Source organism: Chelmon rostratus, chromosome 8, assembly GCF_017976325.1.
Source record: "Chelmon rostratus isolate fCheRos1 chromosome 8, fCheRos1.pri, whole genome shotgun sequence".
NCBI classification, from domain to species: domain Eukaryota; kingdom Metazoa; phylum Chordata; class Actinopteri; order Chaetodontiformes; family Chaetodontidae; genus Chelmon; species Chelmon rostratus.
The window spans coordinates 25,363,471-25,380,988 of record NC_055665.1 but is presented as its reverse complement, the minus strand read 5'-3'; positions in this window follow the sequence as shown (position 1 = coordinate 25,380,988).

The window sequence follows — 17,518 nt, the reverse complement described above, 5'->3', positions numbered from 1 at the left end:
CATGGATGTAGGATGGTCTTGAGCCCATTGGGATTTCTAAAAGTCCTAAACTGTCTTAAGAATGAGGTCTCTGAACCTATCCTGGTTTCAGATTTGGTCACCCAAACCCCAGGTGTTATGATAAACCAAGCTTGCACAAGCACCAGACCCTAGAGGTGAATATACTCTGCCTACCTACAGCAGACTAGAAGGAAGTTACCCCCAGATGTCAGAAGTCTGAAAGCACACAGTTTTACTATTGCATTTCTAAATCTTGCTGATGCAATAAAACCCTCATCAGCAACAGTACAGTAAATAAGTTCAGGTCAGACCATCAGCTGAGTGATAGCAGGTTCTACCTAATTTCTGGTGTTAAGTTTCATATCATTTTGACATACAATGACACAGTAATCCTCTCTCATAAGAACACCTAAAAAACAGACAGAAATAATATTCTATAATGTTGTAAAAACCACATATTGAATCCTTCACACTGAGGGTGGAAATATGCTGAGATTTCAGATCTTGCAGACACTAAATGCTTTGCAAACACTTAATCACTGATATGTGTTAACCAGCACAGATGCATCTGTGTAATTGCTAATTAAATTATTTGTACAGGCTTGAGAATAGTTGCATCAAAAAGTGAAGGGGGGCTCTGAGGCTGCTTATGTACAGGGATGAGATTTCAGTGTTCCATGTCCTGTCCATGAGCATCCACATGTGGACATTACACCACTGACCAATGCAGTCAGCAGAAAAATCCTGTTTTGATGCCTCTGACTGGTGAGTCAAGTTCTGGCTTCAAACTCAGTGTCTCTCCCGGCATTCACGTCACACACCGGCTTGAGAAGAGGTTTGGCGTCATCATCGTCAAAATCCTACAATTGAAAACCTGCGCTCAGTGTACTCAACTTTCTCCCACCAGCAGGTCAGACATGTCTTCAGCAGTCACCTCAGGTGGGAGCTGTTTCTTCTACTCAAAAACTCACAAAGCAGTGCAGTCTTAGATTAACAAGAGTTGATGTGCCAGCAGATCTGCAAGGTGTGCGAACACCGTGATGGCCCTGTAGATGCCTCTGCCATGGAAATGTTCTATCTGTACATCACAATACAGAAGAAGATAAACTGTCAATGCACTAACAAAACGATTTCACAAGAATAGTACGTTGAACGATAGAGACAAGAGTGCTCAAACACAGTTGATCCTCCAGGCACAAATCAACACATGAGTGTGTTCAGGACTCTCAGATTCTCACTGCTGAGTCACTGAACTCAATGTTATAGAACTCTTTCTTTTTCTGTAACAACACAGAAAGATCAGCACGAACTCATGGTGTTATGTTATCTGAATGTATATAAATGACTCTAACAATGCAAATGCGTTCATACTCCCCACTGCAACAAAGCCAAACATAACACAAAGTGCATTTTTTGGTGAGTTCCTCCCAAGAAAAACAACAGTGTCGGTCACTTCAGCAAGTTCTCCAAACGTATGATGGGAGCAAAGGAGGGAGTCTTTCAGAGAGACAGAGTGTGTGTAGTGGGAGGTCGGGGTGGACGGATCAGACTTCAACACCGCAGACAGCTGCTTATTACTTGTTTCCCAACGAGAAACAACAAAATGTTTGTCCGTGTTTTTTTGACCACTATCGTTCCCCAACCGTCACCATGTGTTTATTATTAGAACCATAACAACCAAGGTCCCCTAACTTTAACAAAGTAAAAATTTTAACCCAAACCACAACGTCTAAACCTGACCAAGTTATTTTTGTGCCTAAACCAAACCAAATCTTAACCATCGCATTGTCACGTCATAAAACGCTTATTTTCCAGAAGTGATTTGACAAAGTTTTGGGAGGAACAGACAGTGATGTGGTCCTGCTGAGCATCACTTGTGTGTGTTCGCAATATTCACAGATTCTAGTTTTCTAGTTTCAATGTGGTCTACCACCAAATATCTCCATTCACCTCCAGAACAGGAATATTGATAAAGGATTGGCCAGCGTTGTACTGAGCCCTTTAAACATATCTGCATCCATGACAAATATTTCCTTTACTCGCAGAGTCCTGATCATTCTCATAACCTCTGGCTCAATAGAATTCCTTATGCTTTCAGCTGGCTCCATTGAATGAACTGGACAAATATTCACGCACTCAGCTGAAAAACATTGTGCAATGGTAGCTTCAGAATCAGTAAAGCACTGATTAACAGTGCATCATTCATCAGCGGAAGAAAAACAACTGTAAGTGAGCCACGAGTTCCCTAATCCTTGAAATACTGGCCTAAAAATAACTGAAGGCCCATGTACTGTACATGTCCTTGTGATCTTTCCACAGATTGTTTCACTGACGTGACTCATCAGCTTCTGATTTGTGATATTTTTGTTTGGACAGATGATCATGACATATCATCATATGAGCATGATTCCCAAGCATAAGCTTAGTCATTATTTAAAGCCTGTATTTCTGTGTTCATCTTAATTTGATTTACTTCAGCCACTGATGCAGACGTTGGGGCTTTCTCCTCATGTGTGTTCATGTACACAGATCTGCTGTGGGAGTCGAACTTCCTCTCCTTAGTATCTGACTGCTGATCATTTCAAGAACCGTCGACCATCCTGCCTCACTTTTGACTCCCTGTCTCAATATGTTGAATTGTGTAGGCAGACTTCTGCTGCTTGTGATCACCTTGCACCTTCATTTCAGCAAATCTAATCAGTTTTAAAATCTTATGTTCTATAGTGTGAAGAACAGATAGCTGGAGGAAAGACATGAGGAATGAGAAATGTATAAACCGATCAGGGCGTCAACTCTTCAAACTGGACAGGCCAGATAAGGTCAGTATGTTGGTAATACAACAAGCTGAAAAAGCAATACAACACATAATTTTACTGTAAAATATGAATGTGAAGAAAAATATTCTTTTTGTAGCAATTTTGAGTCGGCTAGTTACTACAGCCAGTTATCTCGTCGTCTTGGACTCAGCAGAGTCTAAAGCTGAGACACGTAATTGCTCCAGAGAGAAGTTGAGATCTTTGTGCTCTGCAGCAGCTTCAACAAAGACTTTCATCTGTCCCTGAGGAGTAAACTGTTGGTGCACACTATGATGGCACATCACAGCCTGGCCGTGCCTTAGTGTTTGTGCCACTGGTGGATGTAGCTTGAACCGTCTCTTATGCTGCCTCCTACACTTGCAAGGAAACTAATTGCAGAAATAGTCACCGTAATGCCCCCTTTTTCATTTGACCATCACAAATGTTTCCTGGATGACATGTTCTTCCATTACATAACAACACACACACTGTAGGTAATCACTGCAGCACCCAACGTGGATTATTCTGCCACTGAAAATAGTCCAAACAAACACTCCATTTCTTCTTTTTACTTGTCAAAAACTACACTTTTACTGTTTTGGGAAACTATGTATTAGTGACCCAAGACTTTTGTCATCAGATGGAAGGAATGAGCTGGAGGCTGAGGACCACAGACAGAAAGTATAAAGAGACAGACGAAAACATTGTTAGTTCTGGTCTTTTAATGCAGCCCAGTATCCCTGTTCATAATGTGCATGATGGTTTGGGGGTCGGGGTGGTGGATGGACGTGTAGCACTTCGGATTTTTACGCAGGAGGCTGAAGTTTGTGTCATAAATTTGCATTTATAAAACACAGTCTTTGCCTTACCGTGCCGCAGTTGCTTTGTGCAGATGTTGCAGAAAGAATTTAAAAAATGCTCTTGGTGGATAAACAGTAATTAGGGTTTTGCTGAAACATCTAACATCAACCATTGCAATAAGGTTGTTTTATGGGATTTGTTGACAGCAAGAAAAATATGACACGTAAAACAAGTAGAACCAGCTTTATCCTTTAACTTGTAGTTTGTAAAAACAAGAATGGTGTTTTGTGTTTTCTGTACTGCCATGAGATGTTGAAAAAAACGAGAACAGCCCAAGGAAAGGCATGCACTTGTTTAATACAGTAAGCACGATGTGCCTGTCATGAAAGTGCATTCAGCAATAAGCAACAGGTACAGAAGAATGTGATAAATAATGCAGAGAAACTTCAGAAAATAAGAAAACAGGAGAAAAACACCAAAAAACAAGCAAACAAAAAAAAAAAAACAATGATGAACCCTGGAATTATATATTCCCTTTCATATGAACTCTTCTTTTGAAGAAACTAAACACCAAGTCTCATCCAGAGCTCCCTCTCATCTTAAGATGCAGATGTTTAGGGCTGCATTCTTGTAAGAAAGCATATTAATGAACTGTCTGCACAAGTGATCTATTACAGTGTGTAGCATAACTCCTCTGATCTATTGTCCAAAATCGCTTGAGAAAATAAAATCAAAAGGCAAGGATAATTAAAGGCAAACTCAAATCCCATAAATTAAAGGGAAAAAAATCTAAATTATAACAATTGAATTCTACAAAATTGAAGGCAGCGTGAGAACAGCCTCCCTCTCTCATCTCCTGCCCTCTCTCCCCTCCCCTCTCAGGGGTTTAGTCTTGGCTGCAGGAGCAGAGCTGCAGAGGTTAGGAAGTAGATTAACAGCGGCAGCGGGGAAATCACAGGGCGGCACCGTGCACAGATCATGTTCTGCTGACTGATGAGCCCCTGCTTCCCTGCAGCTCCGCCAGTCTCTATTGATTGTTAAAAATCTGTGCAACATGCAGCACGCACGTCCTCCTTCCACGTCTGTGCAGTACGTCACTATAAAACCTTCTTACTGTAGCGTGTCTTTTGTGTTATTCTGTATCAGTACCTTCTTCATCTTTCTTCCTTCTGATCTGCACTTCCTATCTGAATTTCTTTCTTTCTTTCCGTCTCCAGTGGCATTTCTCTCACATCAAAACATCTCTTGATTTTCACTTAGCGCCATGTTAGCAGAGTGTTTGAGCAGATGCCTTTCTGTGTGTGTGTGTGTGTGTGTGTGTGTGTTTGTGCGTGAGCGTGTGTGATGGTTTTGCCAGCTGAGCACAGAGCGCTCCTGTCCTGCCAGCTTGAGAAATGAGAGGAAGCATTTTACAAGTCGTGTGGTTGTACTTCCATAACCTGACTCATGCTGTACATCTCAGCCTCTGCATCTGAATGCGCTGATTGTATGGCATTAAGAAAAAAAAAAATTTTACCCTCCAAACTGGATCCATCTTCATCTGTGAGGTGTGGAAATGGGACAACTGTGAATTATGGTCAAGCTCAGTTCTTCATCTTTCGCTTAATCTTCAAATCTGACTTTCAATTGAGAAATGATTGATTTCTAATTAACGATTAACAAGTGCACTAAGCCCATGTCTGACTCATTTATGGACGCAAACACAGCCAGTGTACAGACATTTGCTGTAGCTGGCTTGCAGACAATGTACATACCAACCCTATGAGCAGATATGTCCTTCACACTGAGACATGTCCAGCTCCTGCTCCTGGTACCGTACATGCTGGCTCATTGTCACGCTGCCACAGCTTACAGTGACACTTGCGTTGAGCCGACTCAGCGGTAATGTTGTTAGTTACACCTGTGTTTTTCCTACTGATACTACTCATACTATCTGCTGTGAAAAAGAGCGATTGATCAGCCTTAACTCCTGTTTATGATCTGCCGGTTACTAATTGACAGGCTGAGGTTCACTCAGGGAAAAATGAGACATCATCTGATGTAACCTGCTACCATCATCACACCCTTAACACATTCACACACTTTGCAAATCTGGGTCAGACTGGGAGTCTGACTGCACAGGGACTCCTCTTTAATGCCGGTGGTAAGTTTATTGCACATACACAAGCATATACACACACGTAGCAGTGCTTACATGTGCTTATTTGACTCTCCATAATGTCTGTCAGCTGTCTCTCTCTGTCTTTTTGTGTCCTCTCCCTGTTTGAAGCAGAGGCAGCTGGGATAACCAGGAGGACCAGGCTGGTCACACATGGTTAAGGTCTGTGTGTGTGTGAGAGAGAGAGAGTCTACATGTATGTACAGTATGTGCAAGCTTGTCCATTTGTCAGCACATGTGTGTGCGTACCGTATACTCTCTGGTCCATGAATCAAGCCTGAAAGCAGATCATTATCAGTCTTGCTCGTCCCTCCCATCAGGACTCACAGTCTAAGGACTCCAAACAGCAGAGGTGAAAGGCCAAACCTCTAAAAGCAAAGCTGAGCCGTGACATCTGATGTCTGAGGTACACCACAGACGCACATTCACACAGCCAGGGAGGAGGAGGAGGAGGAGGAGGAGGTGGTAACTGGGAGTCAAACAGCACACGGCGGCCAAACCGAGGCAGGAAGGGTTACAGTAAAAAGCACCAAAGAGACAGGAGGAGTCCAGGCTCAGTGCTGACTCTCATCTCTCGAACTTGCACAAGAACAAATGTGACCTTCCAGTAATTGCACGATCATTTCACCAGCAGTGTCAGTGTTCATTAGTTTGTACCCTGAAGATTAAAGTTACATCTGGTCAGAGACTGTGTGCACACATTCCAACAAGCTGATTAATCCTGGACTAGGGTTTACATCATAAAAGCAACAGCAATAACCAGAATCATGACTGTAATCATGATCAGAATCATATCTATAAGCACACATGGAACCCAGACCCAGAATTGCTTAATCATCCAGTTTCACTTTATCTGCAACAAATCTTCCTGCTTGGATTGTCGTTCTAAAGGATCATGCATTTACATTTTGCAGGGGAGATGACTTGAATTTGTGCTAATGTACTAATTTGTGCTAACATTGTGCTAATGCTCTGTGATAAATCAAAACAAGTTTTTTTTCTCACCAAGGATAAATGTTTAAAAACTTTTCTATTCTTTTGCAACTTTTTAATTGAGTGCTTACTTTATAATCAAAGCTTTGAGTGAATAGCCAACAGAAATATCACATAAAGTGAAGCCAGTAACCACTCAGATATTTTGCTGTAGCATGTTTTATTCTGCATCAAATGACAGTAAAGTCCAGAAAGTTTGCTGCAAATGAAGGGAATGTTATGTGTATAATATGCCCAACAGTCAACACTGGTTTCTTTAAACCATGAGCACGATCTTTCCCTAACTCCAACCGAGCAGTTTGTGTGCCAAAACCAAACCAAACCGAGTGGAAACTGATCAGAAAACAGCCATCTGAATAACTGTTGTAAGAGCTTTTTTAATGGTTTTGAAAGGCACTGGCAACGAAGGTATATGTAATATACCAATATACTGATGACTCCCAGAAATTCTGTTGATATACATAACATACATTCAGAGAGAAACACAGTGCCTCCCGATTTAGGTGATTGTTTCACATTATGAGGAAACAGTTTTGAAAAGTAAACAGCACCCCCACCATCCACCCCAACCACCTCCCTATGAATCTAGCAAAAAATAATAATCTTTCCAGGATGTTAAATCAATGCAACAATTATGTAACGTAGCTGACAAAACGAAGTATGGAAACATCATTTTTAGGAGGCAGGGTCGGATGTCGACATATAGTCTGCGGCTTGCATCAATCCCCTGATCACAGCCAGCGTTGATTTCTTTGAACTATGAACTATGTGTTAGGTATGAATACTGCTGTATGTAGCAATCTGGGAACAAATCATGACAATTGCTGAAACAATTTCTAAAGTCAGACACAGGAAGATTCCTGCAGTTCACTGAGCTTAGCTCTAACCTTCTCTCTAGGTTTTGCTTAACGAGGGCCTTGTTTCCTTTAATTTCCTTTAATTTCCTGTCCTTTCCTTTTCTCCAGTCTTCTTCTCTCCTTCTTCACTCTCACCTACACCCTCTGTCCGGCTCTCCCTCAAAGTGACCGAAAACTGCTTTGACAAGCGTACAGTTTCTCAGCCATTTCAATCCATTAAACTTAATGATAATAGACCTTCATTCTGCATCCAAGCTCTAGCTCCTCTCGCTCCCTATTTGTTATGAGTGATGTAGCGTTTGGCACTAAATGCTCTAATCTGTCTCCATCCAAAAGGCCCTGCTCTCCACGCAGCCTTTCCCAACAACGCCTCGCACTTTGTTGCTGACGTCTGTCTTTCCTGCGTCCGTGCCAGGAAAACCCAGATAAGTGATGAAGTAGAAAAGGAAATGCAGGAAGGACCAAAAGAGATTATGTGGAAAGGCTTTTCTCCTCACTGACGGGAAGCTCCTTGTTGTGAGTAATTAAACAATAAACTTGATTTTTATATGAGAAGTTTCCTCCATCTGACAAGCACAATGTAAAGTCTGGACTGCTGTTCCTTTATAATGGTCCAACATGATTTATTGACAACAATGCTTATGACCTTTGTACCCTGTAAATTTTGTGGGTTGTTAATGCACTATGAGGCAAGGATGATGCTCTGTGTGTGTGTGTGTGTGCGTGTGTGTGTGAGGGAGACACAGAGAGAGAGAGTTGATGGTATGAGCAGTGCAGTACAATGGAGGCACATTCCATTCTTGTGGGGGCTGGACGACTCCTGCAAGAACAAATGCTCGCCTTCTACACTGACACACACACACAGAAATGCAAACACATGCACAACCGCATGTGCACGCACTCCACATGCTCCTCCGCCCACTCTTATCAGCTGTTACTTGTTCCCATGCTCAAAAGGACGGCCTGGCACAAGGTGCAATTCATCACTGGGGCTAATATGGGAATGAGCCGGTGGCAGGACGACAATACAGGGTCGCAAAGCTGAGGAGTTATGAGGAACACACAAACAAATCAAAGTGCTTTACATGTGCATTGTCTGAAGACATCCTGCCGGCTCATCTGAGCCACCAAGAAGTCTCAGCGTCCCGGGCTCAAATCCAGAGTCCACTGCTGGATAAAGCATCAGTCTCTCGTTATTGTGAACGTCGCCATAGCAAGAAAAAGCCTTACCCAGAGTCTTAACATATGCCATATAAGTTCCTGAAAAACATTTAGGACGCGTGCAAAGTGCTAATCTGTTACTTGGAAGTCATCTTACAGGGCTGACAGTCATGGCAGAAACTCAGGATTGTCAGTATTGTATTTCAGGATGTTGTGTTGTGACACTCCCATTACAGGGTCTTAGTCACACTGTGACTTTGTAATCGCGGCTTTAAAACTGTGAAATGATCTGTGGCATTAAGTTAAAGGAAAAGTACGCCTTTACAACGTAGCTTTTCTTTTTTCCAGGCCAGGCAACAATCCTATTGGTTATCATGACGCTGCACTCACCAAAGTAATTGCTGAGATCTTGGAATGTGACGGCGTTTCTAAAAATAGGTTTGACGCTGCAAAAAAAAACAAGCAGTCACATGATCAGACTGGTTGTAAACAAGTTAACTGGAAGAGAAAACTTAGACAAACATTAAAATTATTACCCCAACTGTCTGTTGTAAACATCCATCAGAGTTTTCTTGTGCAACAGTGCAGATACCAAGAGGCTACTGTGTCCGCCAGGTTTATTTAACATCTGTGTGACTGTGTAATGGATGAGATCAAAGCTATAATTTAGCAGAATCACCCTTTAAGAAGAGTGTGTCTGGTTGGTGAAAAGGGCTGCAGGTTTGTCTGTGAGTCTCAGACAAACACATCCTGTCACAGACACATGAGTTCCTGTTATCCAGTAGGCCTAATTGCTATCTAGCTCTGATCCCAAAAAGATCCCATCAAAAAATTACAGAGGAAGACACGATGATCCCTGGATTACTTTTGAAGGTTTCTGTAGAGACAGCTGCTGGATTACAGTTAGCTGAGCTTTCCCCAGAAAGGCCCCTCAAACAGAATTTAAATGTGTGGTCACTTAACATAAGCCACGAGTCTGCAGGTCTCATTCCCACCATTTCGCTGCTACATTTCCCTCAGGTTCAGACAAGATGTAAACACATTATTAGTACCAAGAAGCTGCACCGAAATCTTTTCTGACATATTTAGAAGCATATCCGCTGTTATTCTCCATCCTCTTCACCTTCCTCTTCTGAGTTTCTCTTGTTTCTTGGCTTCAGGTCTTGCCCTTCCTGTCAGCAACATTCCATAGGGCATACCGAGCCGCTCCCCCTGCATATGATGGTTGTTGTTGAGAAAAGCGCTGCTTTCCCTGCACAAACACTACCAGCATACGGGGTATGAGGTGGAATCAAATGTTGTTTGTCTGTGGGAGGAAAAAAAAAGAAGCAAGAGTCAGGAGTCAGGGACAGCGTTTGAAAGCGAGTGTGTGTTGAACCGACCGTGATTATGTGGTAGTCTTACAGTAGCCTTGCTTCACATAGTTTCCCTGAAGTGATAAGCACAGACAACACGGGAACTCAGAGGTGACATCCTGCACCTTAGACCCCTTCAAGTTTCTCAAGATAATACTTCTGCTATCAGTGTGTGTTTGCCCTCCTGGCCTTCACCCACTGCCACCTCCAAACAGGACAATGGTGTAGTGTAGCATGGACAGGGTGGTCTCTGTGATAGCGCTGACCCCGATACACTCCACATTTCCACTTCCTCCACTGCTCCCAGACTATGCATCATTCTTACCATGTGACAGCTACACTGTCAGCTCCATATACAGTTTTCTCACTGGGGACCGTTTCGCTTTTTCCTGCCTCTGTCTGTCTGCCTGTCTGTCTATCTGTCTGTCTGTCCTTCTGTCTGTCTGTCTGTCTGTCTGTCCTTCTGTCTGCCTGTCTGTCTGTCTGCCTGTCTGCCTGTCTGTCTGTCTGTCTATCTGTCTGTCCTTCTGTCTGTCTGTCTGTCTGTCTGTCTGGATGTAAACACACCTTCCAGAAGATAATTTAAGTGTGCTGCTACTGAAGCCGAGGGACTTTTACACGTTTCTCTGTCACCATTCTATCAGCATCAGACTACACAGCCTTTATGTCTTTCTGGATTGTCACTTTGTCAGAATATTTGAATATCATGCTGCGACTTGCCAAAGAGACTTGTCAGACTAAACATTGAACCGTGACAATTAAGCTAATTGTGACAAGAAGGATCCTGTAAAATTCAGGATTGTGTTTAATGATGTCGTGTTTTTAAAATTCAAATCCCAACATCCAAATTCTCACTTTTTAATTATGATAATAATAGTAATAATATATAATAATATGAGGGCTGGAAGCAGACTTCCAGGGTCAAAATGTAGATTTTCACTGACAGAAGGCATTTCAGGTGTTCTAACTGCACGCTCTGTTGTCTTCCACTATGACATACTACACAGGATAAAACTGATCAAACTGTGAAATTGTCGTGTCTGGCGCTTATTTTCTTGGTGTCCCTAGTCTGTTGAACTGCATTACATTAACTTTAAAGAAGACTTTCAGTTCAGTTAGCCACAGGTCTCGAGGGACTGCATTGTTTGTTCGGTTGATCGGCTGGCCTGCCATGTGGTGCAGACCAAAATATCTCCACCGTTACAGGATTACCATTAAATTTTGGGTGGTCCCCTTTTTATCATCAGCTCAGAATTTTTATTTGTCCAATACTGTTTCTTAACGAAATACCTGCGTTTACCTTCGCATCAACCTTCGCTGTACTGATCAGTCTTCATAAACAAATGTTTGCACACCAGTAAGCTGAACTAAGATGGTGAATATGGTAAACATGATATATGCTAATATCAGCATTGCTGAAGGAAACACTGCACTCTGTAGACTCTAGTCTTGTTTGCCCTCCTAATTATGTGACCTTTTCAACACAATGGTTGCACATGTGAGACCGCACAACACCAAATCTGCCATAAGATTTCATTTGGATACTCGTGGTCCCCAAAGGATCAATTTAATTCTGGTGACTCCCTGACCTTTCTTCTGGCACTGCCATGCGGTCAAGTCTTCCACATTAAAAATCAAAATAAAAGCAGAGCGGTATGAAGTTCACTGAGTTCAAATTCATGCTCCACAGAGAATGAACCCTTTCCACGGCCTGCTGCGGCCTTTATTCTCTCACTGTCCTCAGCACAAAATGTCAGCTATGCACACAGTGTATCTCATGATGAAGAAGCACATTCATGCTCCCAAAGAGATAAACCCTCTGGATTTGAATGACTTCATGACCAGGAATGCTGGAATTGGAAATGCACGGAGTAAAAACCCTTTCACTGTTGTATTTCTCATTGAGCATTATGAGAGGAGCCAGTTCACGAAACAATGCTCGCTCCTCAGCGCTGCTGGGTGGAGGATTCCACTGGGTGGGAGAAGAATTAGGGGTGGGGGTGGAGGGTACTTCCCAAAGCATTAAGAACCGCTGAGTGAGTATATGATGAAAGGGTCTTGAGTTTCCAGTGGGGCCGATGTGAAATGAATGACCTCTATATTCTTAGCGAGAATGGCTCTTTTCTGGACTCAAAACAAGGCTGTGAACAATGGACAGAGAAGCAAAACATGAGGGGAAAAAAGACAGAAAAGCTAGCAGCGATGGCAAATGTCAGCTGAAAGTAATAAGAGTCCATTGTTGGATGGTAATGAGATCTATTGTTGTGCTGTCTTACATAAAATTACCACTAACACTTCTTCCAGTCAGCCATAAGGGATGTGGCAGATTGACGATGAGGCTATGATGGGAGAAGCTGTATGTAAACAAGCTGCTGTCAACAACAAATCATTCATTCACCCGTTTCTTCCTCTGTGCATTGTATTTTGGTTACTTGATGAACATTTCAGCCTCCAGCCATATGCTGCGACATTAGCTTTCCCTCAATCCGCGGGGCAGCAGGTGGGGAGGCACACACCAAACGGCTGCTTTCAATTAGTGGTGTGAATGTGTGTGTGTGCATGTGTGAGAGACTGGGGTTTACATGCACGGCCATTTTCGTAACCCCATGTGTCGTACTAATCGCCTCAGGGTGTGTAGATTAAACAGTGACACAAGTGTGTGTGTGTGTGCGTGTGTGTGTGTGTGTGTGTGTGTGTGTGTGTGTGTGTGTGGCCAATTTTTGTCGGAGTAATGGGGCTGCTGTAGCACCTCACATTAGGATAACAACACAGAGAAATGACTCTAAGCCTGCTGACTGTTTGGATTGTTTTTTTTTTTCTTTTATCAGTTAAACCCTCCCGCTCCCTGCTGTGTTCAAGATCAGGATGAAGACAAACTGCTCTCTATGACAATATGGCATGTGTGGGCTTGTATGCAGGGTGAAAGCAATATGTGTAAGTATGTGTCTACAGCATGGGCGGGGAACATGCGGCCGCCGGGCCATTCACGGCCTGCAAGACCATTTGATCCAGCCCAATTCATAAATACAAAACAAAATTGCTTATGAATATTAGATTCCATTTCTGCCCACAGATCCCCCTAAATCTTACATTTACTATACTATTTCCCTGTTTTATGATATCATATATTTAACATCTTTTGTGAAGATGTCTCTGAGGGCTCTTGGACATTGACTAAATGTTAACTGATTAATTAAAAAAGGATTGACCAGTTAATTGTCAACGATGACAATCGTTAAAAGCAGTAGCTCATTTTTCTATAGTATACTATTTAGTGATGTGCAAACCATTTGTTTTGTTATATGCTTAATTCGTATTTGTACTAATATTGTACACCATGTAGAGTTTTGATCATGAGGTGGACAGCAGGAGCAGCATTATTTGTCCACTAGCTACGACCCTAAGCAGCTTGAAAACAGACAGATCGATGGATGTTTGCTACTTATAAATATTTGCACAGACTTAAGTGAGTGCGCGTGTGTGTGTGTGTGTGTGTGCGTGTGCGTGTGTGTGTGATTGTGTGTGATAACATTATGAGGTTTGGTTTCTGTGTAAATTCTTTCAGTCGTGTCCACAGCTGTTCTCAACATTCCACACTGGAGTCTGCTGGACTTCCAGGAGCTGGTATACACACACACACACACACACACGCACACGCACACACACTCACACACACACACTACTGCATTGCACCACTATGCACAAAGGTCAGCTGTGTGCTTTGGCAGCCTAAGTTAAAGTAATACCAGTAATACTACGGTTTATCGTAAGTGTTTTGTTTTGTCATCCAACAGTAAAACACAGAGTGTCTATACTGGTGATTATCAACTGGTGGCCCACGGACCAAATCAGGCCCACCAAAGCTTCCCATCTAGACTGCAATTATTAGGAATTTAGAAAATGTTCACATTTATTTATTCACCAGCGGCAGAGGCCTAGGTCAACACCAACACCTGGTAATGAGCCAAAATGTCTGTAATTCATAGTTCACCTGTTCTACAGAATCAGAGTCTTTGTGCTCTGTGGACTGCTCGGTTCCCAGGCTGAACGTTCCCTGGAGCCGACAGCAGCGCACTGACGAAGGAATCACTAAACTCGTCTATTAGTGGCATCACTTGGGTTTATTTTCGTTGGCCAACTGTTGTATTGGGTCTCAAACTGAGTGGTTTTTTTTTTTTTTTTTTTTGAGATCAGGACTCATTCACTGCTTGTTGGACTGTGGGTTTGGTATCTAGTCCAGTATCTAATTTTCATTACGGATTTTCCATCATGTTTAGAGTCTGTTCACACTGATATACAGTCTAATAAAATTGACATTCGTTTTGTAAGAAAGTGAAAATATTAAACAGTAATAGGCTAATTAGGGCTAAATACATTTTAGTTTTTTTATTTGAAAGTGCAGCCCCCACACTGTCTGCTTAGAGAAGTTCTGGGCATTGGACAAATGTAGTTGAGGACCCCTATGTGGAGATCTGCAGTCTCCTCTCCCTTTATCCTTTTTGTGCTCCTGTGTTTTCCCTTCCTCTTGTCATCCATCAACCATGAAAATCCACCGTTTTTTCATGTATCCCGATTAAAATCTGTCACTTCCAGCCAGCAATAAAACAGTTTATTGTACATACTCCTGTACTGCATTAGAGTCTGTTAAAACCCTTGAAAATAATTCTTCATGAAGGACTATTTTTTATTTTTTTTATTCTTTTTTTTTTTATTCACTCTAGTAATCCCAAAGTGGGAAATTAGTCTTTGCATTTCACCCATCACTGATTTACTGAAACACACACATGCACATGCAGTGAGACACACAGGAGCAGTGGGCTGCCGCATCAGGCGCCCAGGGAGCATATTGGGGGGTTAAGTGCCTTGCTCAAGGGCACATCAGCAGGCTAATGGAGGGGGGGGGGGGGGGGGGGGGGGGGGGGTGAATACTCCACCACACCCGAGTTTCTCTGCCAGTCCGGTGGGGGGAATCGAACTGTTTTTTAAATTTTTTAAATGCTAGTGCTACAACTGTGTATTTGCATTAGCTGCTAACATACGTACCTGGCTTGAAAGCAGAGGTCAGAAAGTCGCTGCTTGTTGAGCAAGTTGTCATGGTGAGCAGTGATTACAACCTATAGGAATGCAGCTGTGTTGATAGAGAGAAGGAGAAAGAAAGGGGGCAGATCTGATTCACCTAAAAGCTGTTTCGGTGATGTGTGACAAATGTGTGTCTTGCTTCATGCCGATGCGGCAACCAGTGGGTGTAAGTGTGTGGGTCGCTGTATGTTTTGTGTCATGAGTTGGGCAAATAGGGACTTTACAGATCTGTCATATGCCGTACGGTTCAGCCCTCACGTTCACCACATCGATACCAAAAAACATTGCATGTTGGCTTTTACCTGGTTCTTTCTCCTGCCACAGAGCCGGCACTTTCACTTCACTTTCTTCTTCTTCTTGTCCCTTCAGCACCACAGAAAAGTGCTTGCTTAAAGATTGATGCCACACCCCTTCCCCTGCTTCAGAATTGTGGTCAGGACTAAACATAGTTTGAAGTGAATGTTTCCTATATCCCCTACAATGCAGCATGTAGCCTGACAACAAAGAGCAGGAAAGAGCCAGATACCAATGATAAATGTTCAAGTTATAATTGGACATTAATCTGTCAGATCAACTAGAACCTACTTAAAGCGTGCACTAATCTCTCCAAGTTTTCCTTTCCCCAGCCCTCACTGGGAAATCCCTTTGTTCACAACTTCACTTCAGTCAGCAGTTAGGAGAACAGCCCGCTGTCATGATGTCAGCCATAAAGCACTCTGAACACATAAACAAGAGCAGACAATGGCTGGAGTGAAGTCCAAGGACTCAGAAACTGTGACTGGCAGTGTTTCAGTCCAGACAAGTGTTAACATTTGGAATAAAAAAAAGAGAGTGTGCTGGTAAGTGTTCTGAAAGCTTTTGGCGAGCTCACCCACAGCTATTGCATAATGAGGCCTGATGAGGGAGAGCATCCATAATTTCACATTACCTCTAAAGAGTTTGCTCCATGTTGAGATCCTCGCTAGGTAATTAATTGGACAACAACATAAAATCATTTATAAACCATCACTGGGGGTTAACTACACTGACTGTTTCTGTATGACGGGTGCAGTTTAACAGCACTGTGAGCTGCAGTGAGGGAGAGAAGACAGGTGACAAGATGAAGGAAAAAGTCACCTTTTAAACATTCTGTTATTCATTTCCACATCCTGGAATTGTCATTAAAAATGGATGACCTCAATATAAATTCATCAGTCGGCTGCTGGATCCACCACTTTGGTCCTCACTGAAAAACCTCAGTATCTACTGGATGGATCGGCACAGCACTTGATAAACACACTCATGGCTCCCAGAGATGATCCTAATGACTTTAGTGATCCCCTGACTTTTCCTCTAGTGCCACCATGGGGTTCACGTCTTTATTTTGCAGTACTATTGGAAGGATAGTGATAATTGTGCAGGTCCTGGGTCGGGCCTTGGGTCCTCGGGTTCAGGTCTACCCATGAGGACCTCTGAGACAGAGAGAGGAATAGCTAAATGTTGTTAACAGGCCCCAGTGTTGGTAACGGGTCAAATTTTATGTATTGTTAATATAAAACTTAAACTTACAACTATAAAATGACCACTTGTCATGGGCCAACAGTGTTAAAACTATCTACTTCAATCAAGGCAATTTGACTCCTAATGGTTCACACGTTCTGATCATTGGGGTCAGCAGTTCTGTTCCACTCTACTTAAAACTTGTGCCGTGCTCAAATCATGCAAACAAACTCAAAGAAACAAAATGTCAGCAATCCATCAAATGCAGGTTTTTTATCTTCATGAAACTGAGGCTTTATTTGCAAATTCATGCAGCAAAAGAGCCTCAACCATGTTTGTATGTTTCAGCTGTCAGCAGGCAACTCAAGTTCATTCTGACGAGAGAAGCAGGAACAGAAACGAGAAGAACAAAGGTTTCTGTGGTCGCTTGGTCAGTCAAACCACTCTGGATGTCCGAAATTTGCAGTCTTTGGTTTGTCTTATCAAAATGAGAGTATGAGCCCTACTCATTCATTACATGGTCTTGGTTGCACAAGACTGGTCCACTCATTCAGCTCATGGTGGCTGACAGTGGCTGACGCTTCAGGGGTGAGAAACTAGAATGAACATCCATCACAGTTTACAGGCCGGCCTCTTTATTTCCATCAGTCCAGTGTAGGAGCTTCCATTTACTTTGCTGTCTGTACCATCATCCTCTCACAACCTGACTCTCTGATATTAAAGATCTTTCTTTTGTTGTAGTGCCTCAGTGCTTGAAAATCAAACAATAAAGTCAAACACTAAACATATCATTGTGAAGCATAATAAATGTGCTAAATTCAATACACACTAAAAGAAAAA